The sequence below is a fragment of the Haliotis rufescens genome, unplaced genomic scaffold, assembly GCF_023055435.1.
Source record: "Haliotis rufescens isolate VD_foot unplaced genomic scaffold, xgHalRufe1.0.p SCAF_10, whole genome shotgun sequence".
NCBI lineage: Eukaryota > Metazoa > Mollusca > Gastropoda > Lepetellida > Haliotidae > Haliotis > Haliotis rufescens.
Genome location: NW_025963780.1, coordinates 24,081,932 through 24,095,830, shown reverse-complemented (window position 1 = coordinate 24,095,830; position 13,899 = coordinate 24,081,932). Strand labels below are relative to the sequence as shown.

At 41.7% G+C, this 13,899-nt stretch overlaps 1 protein-coding gene across 5 annotated transcripts in view; it reads left to right on the top strand.

The window, feature by feature from the left end:
- Positions 1-13,899, top strand: part of LOC124130871 (RYamide receptor-like) — a 258,818-nt gene that overhangs the window by 107,330 nt on the left and 137,589 nt on the right. Inside the window, exon 1 of one of the 5 annotated variants that reach the window (XM_046493912.2) lies at positions 11,773-11,964. The exons of the other annotated variants lie outside the window; for them this stretch is intronic. The gene's annotated coding sequence lies outside the window, so the exon portion shown is untranslated. Of the gene's footprint in view, positions 1-11,772; positions 11,965-13,899 lie in introns of those variants that run through there. 5 annotated transcript variants of the gene reach the window in all.

Genomic DNA, 13,899 nt, shown 5'->3' with positions numbered 1-13,899 from the left:
ATACACATGCACATTGCTATACAAGCACAATAATGTAAACGTCATGTTTAACCCCATTTTCCCCTCACCTCACCTCAACCATTTGCTGTAGGGTTACAGTGACTCGGTCAGCCGGTCAAGAGTTACTCCTATTGGTGGGCGGGCTCCCTTCCAAATATGGCAATTTATAATCAGTACTCGGTGCAACCAACAAATCACTATCATGGTCTCTCAACATGGAATTGAGGGCACAAGTGGCCTAGTCATATAATTCGCTGCTATGTCCCTTGGCTACACAAGAAATCTATGACATGTGTTCGAATCCCAGTCCCCCTTGATTGTTTCCAGGTCTGTCAAAGCGGCGGTGAACCCAACTCACAGACGAATGAAAGACATTGACATATTCTTCCCAAGAATCGTTGTAGTCGAATTTCAGTCAGAGATTCTATTCACACAATTTGAGCTTTCAGATACAATCCTTTTTCGTTTTAAAAAAATACAAAGACTTGTAAAGTTTGACTTTTATATAAAACCAAAATGGCCGAGTAATAACAGCCATTTTGTGACAGTTGACCTCAAACTTCAATCAGCACATGTTATGGCTCCGCTCTGTACAGAAGGGAAGTGAAGATAATAAACGCGCAAGGAGAAATGCTTGATGGCTTCATAGAAGTCTTCAGCAATTTCATGGTTGTGTTCAGCAACAAGATTGCTCAATTATTCCATTTCTAAAGTACACAGAGAGAAAATGACCTCCTATGGAAAAGCATGATGAGGAAGTCATGACAAGGAATATTTGGCTGGATAGAAATCACAGCCTCACGTTCTTGAATACTGTGTCTGTGTTTGCCAAGGACCCAGAGCGAGCTACAAGAAATGAATTATAAGGCTTTGGAATGAGCGTGTTGTAGAAATGATAAAATTAATATTTGATGGATTTAGGCAAAATTGTTAGAGACTGGTGTGGGTGTAGGAGATAATATGGACTTGGTGCCTTAATAAGGGTGTTGGTGGGTAGGGTGGGGGGTCTACCACAGGGCATGTTGGTGGCTCTACACCAGGGTCTGGGTGGGTGGGTCTGCATCAGGGTGTGGATGGGTTGCTCTACACCAGGGTGTGGGTGGCTCTACATCAGGGTGTGGGTGGGTGGGTCTGCATCAGGGTGTGGGTGGGTGGCTCTACACCAGGGTGTGGGTTAGGTGGGTCTGCATCAGGGTGTTGGTGGGTGGCTCTACACCAGGGTGTGGGTGGGTGGGTCTGCATCAGGGTGTGGGTGGGTGGCTCTACATCAGGGTGTGGGTGGGTGGGTCTGCGTCAGGGTGTGGGTGGGTGGGTCTGCATCAGGGTGTGGGTAGGTGGCTCTACACCAGGGTGTGGATGGGTGGGTCTGCATCAGGGTGTGGGTGGGTGGCTCTACACCAGGGTGTCGGTGGGTGGGTCTGCATCAGGGTGTGGGTGGGTGGCTCTACACCAGGGTGTGGGTGGGTGGGTCTGCATCAGGGTGTGGGTGGGTGGGTCTACAGCAGGATGGGCTGGGTGTATCTGTTCCCAGAAATTCCATGTGCATGCTCTTTTGGGTAGAATACAGTAAACATTTCTTGATGGGAGACACAAGAAGCGAGCACTTTGATGAGCTTGTTGACACTCAGGTGGAATGATTAATTGATGGCACTACTCACACTGATGCTGATAAAGATGCAGGTGATGGCCTGTGTAGGAAGCAGCCGGGAGATAGAGGGTTTTAATTGTGGGATAGCGTGTGCCACATGCATTGCAACAAATTCCTAATTGTTGGGAAGATAAATTGGTCTGGAGGACTGAGTCTTGAGTTACATAGATCTTTGCTCCTTGATACATGTGTAAGCAGATGTTGAAGGGACAGCACTTTGCTGTGCAGAGTTGTGTCCCTTAGCCTTGCCAGGATCTGCTGACAAGGTGAAAATCCAAAATCTGTCCAGAAAATTATTTTTGTTATGTCTGCAGTACTCTGCACCAAACCTATGCTTTCACATACGTTTTAAACACCACTTGGTTGTGCCCCTTAGCCTGGCCAGGATCTGCTAATCAGGGATATAAATCCCAGATCTGTCCTGAAAATTATTATTGGTGTGTCTGCACCATACCCATGCTTTAATAAAGGTTTTGATCATCACATCAGTTTTCCCTCCATAAGAAGCTTTCATGTAGAAATACTGAAATACTCTTCAAATTTGCATTAGACACAGTTTGCTCAACACTGTAACAAATGTAGAACACTTTTGCTTCTTAAGAAAACATCAACAATTTTATCTCTTAAACTCAATTGTCTTTCTGTATAACAGTAGACATTTAAAAAAAATCAATCAATGGGCTAAATAAAATATTTCCAACATATTGTCTTTATTTTTTCAGAAACTCAAAATGAATATTAAACCTTTTTACACCCCAGGGCACCTTTCCACAAAGCGATCTTAGCGCTACAACTATCGTTATCCAGTGTTAAAGTATGGGAGTTACAATCACCTTAGCGCTAAGATGGCTTTGTGGAATGGGGCACTGACCTAACAGTGCAGGGGTAGTTATACAATGAATTCCGTCAGACCTTTCTTCCAAGAACATTTTTGAGTATGACCTATAACTTGAATTCTGCTGCATAGATTATTTTCAAACTTGGTGAATACATTCTATACCATGAGGAAAAGTGTTGTTCGAAGTTTGATTTCAATATTTGGATTTCTGAAAAAATATAGCTTTTTTCATATTTTTACTTGAAAGTTTTTTACTTAAACATTTGTGCGACCTGTAATTTGGAAACTTCTATGTGGGCTCTTTTCAAATGTTACGAGCAGTTTCCATGCTAAAAGAAGAGGTGCAGTGCAAAGTTTGATTTGGTGTGTTGATTTTCTGAAGTCACATGAATTTTTACATGTTTCGAACTTAGAATGTTCTTTTGTACTTCAAGATTTGTGGAGGGCACATGTGGCCCAGTCGTCTAAGGCTCCGCGATTCGCTGTGCAGACTTGCGTCCCTTACGCACGCCAGAAACCTATGATTGTGGGTTCCAATCCCGGTTCGCCACAATTATGTTTCTAGGTTTGTCAGCACCATACCCGTGCTCGTGGGTTTCACCAAAGTGGTTAACGTCTGAGACCTGCATCACCGCGATATAACTGGAATGGTGTTAAAAGCGGCGTTAAACCCAACTCACTCACTCACTCAACATTTGCGTGACCTATAACTTGAAAACTACTTCATGGATTCTTTTCCAGTGGGGGGTACAGTTCCTGTACTTTTAGGGGAGACACTGTTAGTAATGAGCACTGCTCACTTTTTCCCTTGTTACTGTTTTCTTTGCTGTAAAAAAATAATTTGCAAAAGTAAAGATTAAGAATGGTTTGATGTGAGAACAGATTCTCTTGCCCTTTCATCCCTCTGTACTCCTTCTGTTGAGTGATTTTACTACTAATGCACTTTTCATGTTGAATTAAGGATGTTTCTAAATTTCCATGTTGACTTAATTATGTTAATGGATTCTAAGCTAGGGGAGTTTCTTTGGTAATTGCTCTGGTTCAAATCAAATAGTCTTGCTTATGTCATGACCTCCATCTTGAGGGGTGAAGGATGGGGGGGGGAGGGGGGGGGGGGGGGGGGGCATGAAATGGGGGGTGGTCAGTAGGGTAATTTTGCTAAAATTGGCACAATACCTAACTCAATAATTCATCCCATCAGCCAATGGGCGATTATGTACAGTCTTGACCATCATGTGGAATATGTGCTGACGGGTTGCATTGTACATCATTCAATCACGCACACCTTCACTTACTCAATTGGCGAGTGATTAAGTTGAATAACAAGTTTAAGTAACACACAGTTCTGTTTATTATGGAACTATTATCGTCCGTAAAGGAGAAAACATCAGCATCTGTAGAATAAGTCAACAGGACTTATTGGTTCTACTTCCAGAAACAACATATTTAAGTGATTTTAAAGCATGGTTTCCTGTATTAAACGTAATAAGCACCCACGGCGATATTTGCTAATATACTGGCTAGTGTACAATCCGAATCAGCACCCCTTCCGATTGATCAATGTTCACAACATATTTATTTGTTTATAATACTCACTCTTGTCTTATATGCACACTTAATTATGGGCAATTAAATTCAAGAAATTATATATATAGTATAGTATAAGCTCAGATTCTACTTTTGCATCATTTCAATTTACAATCTTTCAACTCTGTTTTTTTTTCTCACCAAAATTATATTCTGAGAAGAGCCCCAATTTCTAATTTTGAGAGCAGCCTGGGTGCTTATTACGTCGAATACGGTAGTTGATATATGATTTATCTGCAACTTGTGTGATGACCTATAGTTGTATCAGTTTTTTCAGTGAATTCCTGGCTCAGAATCAGCTGCAGCAACAATAGTGCCAAGTCATCATAATGGTTAAATACTAGTTATTGTCTGCAAGTCTATTAGCTCTTATTGTGAAGTCATGAACACTCTTGGTCTTCAGCAACTCGTGCTTGTTGTAAGAGGAAACTAACGGGATCGACTTGGTTGATGTATGTCATCATATCACAATTGCTAAGATCGATGCTCATGATGGCAAAACCGGATTGTCTGGTCCAGATTAGATTATTTACAGATCAGGGCCATAGCTACAAGATTGCTTACTATGTGTGAGTGAGTGGATTAGTTTATTTACAGATCAGGGCAATAGCTACAAGATTGCTTACTATGTGTGAGTGAGTGGATTAGATTATTTACAGATCAGGGCCATAGCTACAAGATTGCTTACTGTGAGTGAGTGAGTGGATTAGTTTATTTACAGATGAGGGCCATAGCTACAAGATTGCTTACTGTGAGTGAGTGAGGATAGGGTTTAACAGTATTCGATCTATGTCACAGTGTGTCAGCCTTTCGCTGGAAATCCCCAAGTGATGCAGGTCTCAGACGTTTACCACCTTGGTGAAACCCATGGGCACAGGTATTAAGTTGATAAACCTAGAAACATACATCGGGGCGAACTAGGATTCAAACCCACAATCATAGGTTTCTGGCGTGCCCAAGGACGTGACTCTGTACAGCGAATCACGGTGCTTCAGATGACTGGGCCACCTGTTCCCTAAACAATCTATAAAACCTTTTGTGGTTTCAACAGTTCATGGATATGATGTCACAATAGGAGTAAGTGAGACAATCACAGGAAGCAGAATTTTTATTTGTCATTGAAACATTCCCAAGATAATTTTTCTGTTGTCAGGGATATTATTGTATTGTGATGATATTTGTGGTGTGGCTAAACATAGCTCCAAGATCAATGATTTTCCTTCCTGTGTCACTTGGCCCATGTGTGTGTTGTGGCTGAGGTGTGTCCAATGACATGATTTCCTTCATGTTAAAATCTTAAATCACATTTGTTTGTTTGTTTGTTTGTTTGTTTGTTGTTCAACGCCACTCTCAGATGTATTCCAGCTATATGACACTGGCATGTCAATAATCGAGTCTGGACCAGACAATCCAGTGGCTGACATCATGAGCATCGATTCACACAATTGAGATAGGATGACGCATCAACCAAGTCAGCGAGCCTGACCACTTAATCCTGTTAGTCGCCTCTTACGACAAGCATAGTTGCCTTTTTACGGAAAGCATGGGTTGCTGAAGACCTATTATACCCTGCATCTTCACAGGTGTTTAGGGATTGGAAGGGGTTTGGGAGTGGTTGGCAGAAGTGGGAAGGAATATAGCAGGGTTGAGCAAGAGTGAGCATATTTGAGCAAGAGTGAGCAGGGTTGAACAACAGAGCATATTTGAGCAAGAGTGAGCAGGGTTGAGAAACAGAGCAGGGTTAAGAAACAGAGAGCAGGGTTGAGCAAGAGTGAGCAGGGTTGAGCAACAGGGCAGGGTTGAGCAAGAGTGAGCAGGGTTGAGCAACAGAGCAGGGTTGAGCAAGAGTGAGCTGGGTTGAGCAACAGGGCAGGGTTGAGCAAGAGTGAGCAGGGTTGAACAACAGAGCAGGGTTGAGCAAGAGTGAGCAGGGTTGAGAAACAGAGCAGGGTTAAGAAACAGAGAGCAGGGTTGAGCAAGAGTGAGCAGGGTTGAGCAACAGGGCAGGGTTGAGCAAGAGTGAGCAGGGTTGAGCAACAGAGCAGGGTTGAGCAAGAGTGAGCTGGGTTGAGCAACAGGGCAGGGTTGAGCAAGAGTGAGCTGGGTTGAACAACAGAGCAGGGTTGAGCAACAGAGCAGGGTTGAGCAACAGAGCAGGGTTGAGAAACAGAGCAGGGTTGAGAAACAGGGCAGGATTGAGCAACAGAGAGCAGGGTTGAGCAAGAGTGAGCAGGGTTGAGAAACAGAGCAGGGTTGACCTAGAGTGAGCAGGGTTGAGCAACAAAGAGCAGGGTTGAGCAAGAGTGAGCAGGGTTGAGAAACAGAGAGCAGGGTTGACCTAGAGTGAGCAGGGTTGAGAAACAGAGAGCAGGGTTGACCTAGAGTGAGCAGGGTTGAGCAACAAAGAGCAGGGTTGAGCAAGAGTGAGCAGGGTTGAGCAAGAGTGAGCAGGGTTGAGAAACAGTTGGAAGGGTTGAGCAAGAGAGCAGGGTTGAGCAAGAGTGAGCAGGGTTGAACAACAGAGAGCAGGGTTGAGCAAGAGTGAGCAGGGTTGAGCAACAGAACAGGGTTGAGCAAGAGTGAGCACGGTTGAGCAACAGAGAGCAGGGTTGAGCAAGAGTGAGCAGGGTTGAGCATCAGAACAGGGTTGAGCAAGAGGGAGCAGGTTTGAGCATCAGAGCAGGATTTAGCAACAGAGAGCAGGGATGAACAACAGAGAGCAGGGTTGAACAACAGAGAGCAGGGTTGAGCAAGAGGGAGCGGGGATGAGCAACAGAGAGCAGGGTTGAGCAAGAGGGAGCAGGGTTGAGCATCAGAGCAGGATTGAACAACAGAGAGCAGGGTTGAACAACAGAGCAGGATTGAGCATCAGAGCAGGATTGAGCAAGAGTGAGCAGGTTGAACAACAGAGCAGGGTTGAGCAAGAGGGAGCAGGGTTGAGCATCAGAGCAGGATTGAACAACAGAGAGCAGGGTTGAACAACAGAGCAGGATTGAGCATCAGAGCAGGATTGAGCAAGAGTGAGCAGGTTGAACAACAGAGTCGGGTTGAGCAAGAGTGAGCAGGGTTGAGCAAGAGTGAGCAGGGTTGAGAAACATTTGGCAGGGTTGAGCAAGAGTGAGCTGGGATTAGAAGGGGTGAGCATGGGTGGGCAGCAGTAAGGAATTGGATCGATGCTCATGATGTCAATCACTGGATTGGCTGGTCCAGACTTGATTATTTAAAGACAGCTGTCAAAGAGCTTGAATATTGCTGTATGCAGCGTTAAACAACAAACAAACAAATAAACAAACAAGATCTGGGAGGGGTGGAGGTTAGCCTTGTACTTAAAGCGTTCGCTTGTCACGCCGTAGGCCCGGGTTCGATTCCCTACATGGGTACAATGTGTGAAGCCCATTTCGGATGTCTCCCCACCGTGATGTTCTAATTTAAAGTAAATACTTTCTTTGTTGCGTTATTTTGAAATTGCCTCTAAGTATAGGTTTGATTTGAGCAAAATTTCAATAAGTACTTGATACAATTTGTCAACTATTATGTATTGTTTGTTCTTGCAAAATACAGGGAAGTACGCATCCGTTACGGAAGAAAGCAACTGATACCCAAACCTGGAACTAATACTCACTTCATAAATGAGTGGGTCACTTTGTACTAGATTCCTTTTTCAAAGCGTTTATTTCATTGTTGTCGGGGTATTAGTATTCGTTGCAGCAGTATCCTGAAGTGTGTATATGTGTTTTTGCGTCCCACATAGTATTTTATCAAGATCACGTGAAGCAATAAACAGTCTGACATAGAGGTAAGATAATGTCTTCTTTAAAACATGTAGCTTTAAATGTTATTCTATCGTTATTGAAAGTACATGATTTGATTTCAGTCGGAGGTTTCAAATCACAATAAACATACCTGTGACTGTATGATGGATTTTGCATGTACAAACTTTACCCTAATAATGATTTTCATTTGCTGATTTGCTCAAATGTATGTCCTTCAGCCGTGTCAGGATCGGCTGATCTTTGGTTCAACCTAATTATGATACTTGGGTTTGTCAGCGGTATACCCGTAGTCATGGGGTTTATTTTAATGCAGTCATCACGATATGGCTGAAATATTGCCGATGTGACGTAAAGCATAAACTCTCTCATTATTTTAATGCAGCAGCAGAAGAGGCCTGAGCACCTGGCCCTCTGAGTGAAAATTGAAAAGTAGGATTCCATCTGAATAGTAGATATATGCTCTGGCCTTTATCATCCGTGAGTAGTTCATTCAGTGTTTGATTGTCTCGAATGGCTACCACCGTCGCGACAGTTCTGTAGCAGATGACATTTTATGATCGTGTAACATTTGATTTGTCAGTTGATGTCATATTGACGGCAACTTTTATCACCATAGAGATTAAACATGAAGTTTAACCATGGACGCAAGCTCATAATCAGAGTTTGTACTGCCAGCAGTGACAGGCATCGATAGTCTTTTATAGAATTTGTTTTAGTTGTCTTTTTGGGAATAGGTTGTATTTGAGTCAGACTTAAAGTTTGTTTGTTTGTTTTTTTGATAATTGGGGAAGGAGCAATCTTGTCATCCTGTTGTTATTTTTTTGGTAACCAAATTAATATTCATGGAACTGACATGATTTACAACAATATTTTATTTTAAGCCATCAAAATTTCAAAAAGATCCAACTTTATTTCACTTGAAGCTAATATCATTTCATAAAGATCTAACATAATTTTATTTGAAGCCATCATAATTTCAAAAAGATCCAACGTTATTTCACTTGAAGCTAATATTTCACAAAGATGCAACATTATTTTATTTGAAGCCATCATAATTTCAAAAAGATCCAACATTATTTCACTTGAAGCTGATATCATTTCACAAAGATGCAACATTATTTTATTTGAAGCCATCATAATTTCAAAAAGATCCAACATTATTTCACTTGAAGCTAATATCATTTCACAAAGATGCAACATTATTTTATTTGAAGCCATCATAATTTCAAAAAGATCCTACATTATTTCACTTGAAGCTAATATCATTTCACAAAGATGCAACATTATTTTATTTGAAGCCATCATAATTTCAAAAAGATCCTACATTATTTCACTTGAAGCTGATATCATTTCACAAAGATGCAACATTATTTTATTTGAGCCATCATAATTTCAAAAAGATCCAACATTATTTCACTTGAAGCTGATATCATTTCACAAAGATGCAACATTATTTTATTTGAAGCCATCATAATTTCAAAAAGATCCTACATTATTTCACTTGAAGCTAATATCATTTCATAAAGATCCAACATAATTTCGAAAGAAGACATAATGATTTCAAATGGAACCAACATAATTTCACAAGGAACCAGCCCGAGTTCACATAAAGCCACATTTCACAAGGTCACCCTAATTTCTAGATCATACAAATAATAATAATAACTAGTTGTCCCTTCTTTTGGAGACTGGCTCCGCTAGACCTTGTACTGTCCGCTTATCTAGACTTGATTATCATAAGGATAGAATTACAAAACACCCATTGACTTATCATTCGGTACAGCCTTGGAGCAAGGCTAACCTAATTTATGAGGAGGCACTTTTTTCAATCATGAAACATTTCCCTATCCGATCTCTTCAAGGATCACACAAAGAGTTATGAGAACAATTGTGAAACATTTCCTTGTGTAAGAATCAAAGAGGGACTGGCTAGTTTCTGGAACTGACAGATATATGAGATAAATATATAAGAAGATTTAATAGAAACTATGTTATTTTTGTTTCTAGATTTTTTTCCAAACCTTTAGTTCAAGAAATTTGTTTACGTCATTCTCATGCACCTTTGAGGGGCGGTAGGGTAGCCTGTTGGTTAAAGCGTTCGCTTGTCAATATGAAGACCCAGGTTGATTCCCCAAATGAGCACAATGTGTGAAGCCAATTTTGGGTATCCCCTGCCGTGATTTTGTTAAATATTGCTAAAAGCTGCGTAAAACCACACTCACACATTCACTCATGATCTTTGCATATTGACCAAGAAAATTTGAAAACATATATCTCTGGTGTCCCCTGCCATGATATTGCTGAATATTGCTAAAGGGGGTGTAAAACTATATGCACTCAAACTGACATAACATTGACCACGAAATTTGGAAAACAACATTGGTACTTATAGTTTCCTAAAGTTGTTTGTGAGACTTTTCTCTGTCATAGTTAAACTAATTGTATCCAAACCTTGCTTGAAATTGAAGAAAACACCCCACAAAGGTCAGAATGATGAAACGCTATCAGACAGAGTATACTCATTGGGATGTGAAACGTTGTTACGACATGGAGAGCAACTGCAGGCACTGTCAGTTCTTCAGCTTTGGTACCTCACTTACTGAGTGCAAATGGTTGATTGTATTTCTTCCTTACTGGAACCGCCTCCATGGTTTTGTGGGCGGAGAATCTGTTTAAAAGGTGGTTTGAGAGAGAGAGAGAGAGAGGAATCTGCTTGAAAGGTGGTTTGATGCCATGAGAGAGAGAGGGAATGTCCTATATCAGTACAGTAATCTGTTTGAAAGGTGGTTTGATAGAGAGAGAGGAATCTGCTTGAAAGGTGGTTTGAGAGAGAGAGAGGAATCTGCTTGAAAGGTGGTTTGAGAGAGAGAGCGAGATGGAGAGCGAGAGAGAGAGAGAGAGGAATCTGCTTGAAAGGTGGTTTGAGAGAGAGAGCGAGATGGAAAGAGAGAGAGAGAGAGAGAGGGGAATCTGCTTGAAAGGTGGTTTGATGCCACGAGAGAGAGGGAGAGGGGGGGAACGACCTATATCAGTACAGTAATCTGTTTGAAAGGTGGTTTTAGAGAGAGGGAGAGAGAGAGAAAGGAATCTGCTTGAAAGGTGGTTTGAGAGAGAGAAAGAGAGAGAGATGGAAAAAGAGAGAGAGAGGGGGGGAATCTGCTTGAAAGGTGGTTTGATGGCACGAGAGAGAGAGGGAGAGGGGGGGGACGTCCTATATCAGTACAGTAATCTGTTTGAAAGGTGGTTTGTGAGATGGAGAGAGAGAGAGAGAGAGAACGTCCTATATCAGTACAGTAATCTTGAAGAACATATTAAGCCCCATTTCACCTCACCTCAACTCTTGTAAATATCTGTATTATCACAGTTATTTAACTTTTTTATCATGTCTGTTTTTTGTTTATCAAGCAAGCACGTACCAAGCTAAATAGAAAACGTGGTTTTTACAGCTGTTTTTCAACATTTAAAGTCAAGTCTAACTTTACATACTAACTCATAATACAGAACTCTTGTAACTGTGTCAAGATTATTTTTAAACCCAAACCCACCCACACATGCCCAAGAACTTAAATTTTCCACATTCAAGTTAGCATCCTGACACAGGAATGAAACCAGTTCCGTGTAATCAGCAGGTCATTCAACTCTGTTCCTCTGAGGTCTGAGCACCAGGATTACCGATTTGTCAGGTATTTCGTTATCCTGTCAATTCCAGGTGTCCAATGACAAGCCTGCTCACAACAGAGTTTAGCAAAGTGGGTAGGTGAGGTTACAACCACAATCATGGGATGCAAACATCCCACCCAACCATTCCCTTCCAGGAACTATTTATTCCAAAATAAAAGCACAGGGCTGAATGTCTTGGAGAGACGTGGATTTATGATGTGGAGTGTTCTTGCTCATTAGTGAAGAGTTCTGCTCGTGGGATGGTGTTGGTATAACTGCAGGTCGGCCGTGAGATACGGAGCTGCGAGATACAGAGCTGCCGTTTGGCTGGAGGTGGTAGTTCGGCGAGCTCTCTGACTGCTGTTTCTTAAAGGCGATTCATTGATTGCGGTTGGGGCATATGTGATGCATTAGTGTAAACTTTGTGTGGCATTGTTTGGGGATCTGTTTACATGAAGGTAAGAATTTTTTTATCACTGTATCCTCAGTTAAATGTTAACCTTGTCTGGTGATGATAAAATGATGAAAATAAGCATGTTGTCCATCATTTTGAGGTTGTCATTAAGGGTGCAATTGATAATTTGTTTTGATTATTTTTCTCATAAGGTTTGTTGAAAGGATATTTTGTTGATATATTGCTTGTTCACAAGGTTGGTTGGTTTGTTGTTTTACACTGCACTCAGCAATATTCCAGCTATATGACGGCGGTCTGTAAATAATCGAGTCTGTACCAGACAATTCAGTGATTAATATCATGAGCATCCATCCACGCAATTTGGATCGATGACATGCTGCAACCAAGTCAGCGAGCCTGACCACCCAATCCCGTTAGTCGCCTCTTACGACAAGCATAGTCGCCTTTTATGGCAAGCATGAGTTACTGAAGACCTATTCTACTCCGGATCTTCACTGGTCCGGATCCTAGAAGTACTCTAATTATGATCCTTGGTTTGTCAGCACCATACCTTCACTTGTTGCCCCATAGCTGAAATATTGCTGAGAGCAGTGTTAAACAACAAACAAACGAACAAACAAATAGTCCATATACCTTAATCTGGAAACGTCAAGACCCACATTATTATTCCCCGCCACAAAGTGGAAGGTGGATATGAATGGGTGCTGTCCGTCTGTGGCCTTCCATCTGTCCTCCCGCTCATCTGTCCGTCATGTTTCATTTCCGGAGCAGAACTAAAAAACCATGAGAGATATCTTAACCAAACATGGCACATAGATAGGTCTATTGGTGAACTGGTGCCTTTTGATAGTTCAGGATTTTTCAGATGACTTTGACTGAAAATGGCGGTAGTGGTCGTGTCCAGAGCAGATCTTGAAAACGTAGAATATTTCTTCACCAAACTTGGGACATAGATAGGTCTTGTAGTAGACTGGTAACTTGAGATTTGGGGATTTTTTAAAATTATTTTTCGAGTTTCCATGGCAACGACTTTGACTTAGACTGAAAATGGCGGTAGTGCTCGTGTCCAGAGCAGATCTTGAAAACAATACAATATTTGTTCACCAAACTTGGGACATAGATAGGTCTTGTGGTAGACTGGTGCCTTTTGATAATTTGGGATTTTTAGAAAAATTATTTTTCGAGTTCCCACAGCAACGACTTTGACTTAGACTGAAAATGGCGGTAATGCTCATTCCCAGGGGGCTCTATGCCTTGCACTCAACTGGACATGTAATATTTGCTGGGAATATGAGCATTTCATGCTTGTTAGTGTTGGGAATGTATATATGTAGTTGTAGGGTCATCACTACTTACCAATCGGGGCAATCGGGTAGCCTAGTGGTTAAAGCGTTCGCTCGTCACGCCGAAGACCCGGGTTTCGATTCCCAACACGGGTACAATGTGTGAAGCCCATTTCTGGTGTCCCCTGCCGTGATATTGCTGGAATGTTGCTAAAAGCGGCATAAAACCATACTCACTCACTCACTCACTACTTACTAATCATTCTTTTACCAGGATTTCCCCAGAAACTACAGTCTGGACTAACAGGGTTTTACTGCAGAATCCAATTTACCAGTTTGTTATTTATCTGGATTGCATATTTTTATGTGGAATTAAGTCTTGCCTTTATCAAATTAAATGTTCATTTTGTAAATTGCAAGAGGGTCGATGACATTTCAACTTAAAACTGGGGAGGTCGGGTAGCCTAGTGGTTAAAGCGTTCGCTCGTCACGCCAAAGACCAGGGTTCGAATCCTGACATGGGTACAATGTGTGAAGCCCATTTCTGGTGTCCCCCGCCGTGATATAGCTGGAATGTTGCTAAAAGCGGCGTAAAACCATACTCACTCCGAGCCCCACAGTGGGGACTATCTGATTTCAACTTGAAACTGAAGCCGGAAATTAAATCTTGTCTTTCTCAAATTGCATATTCATTT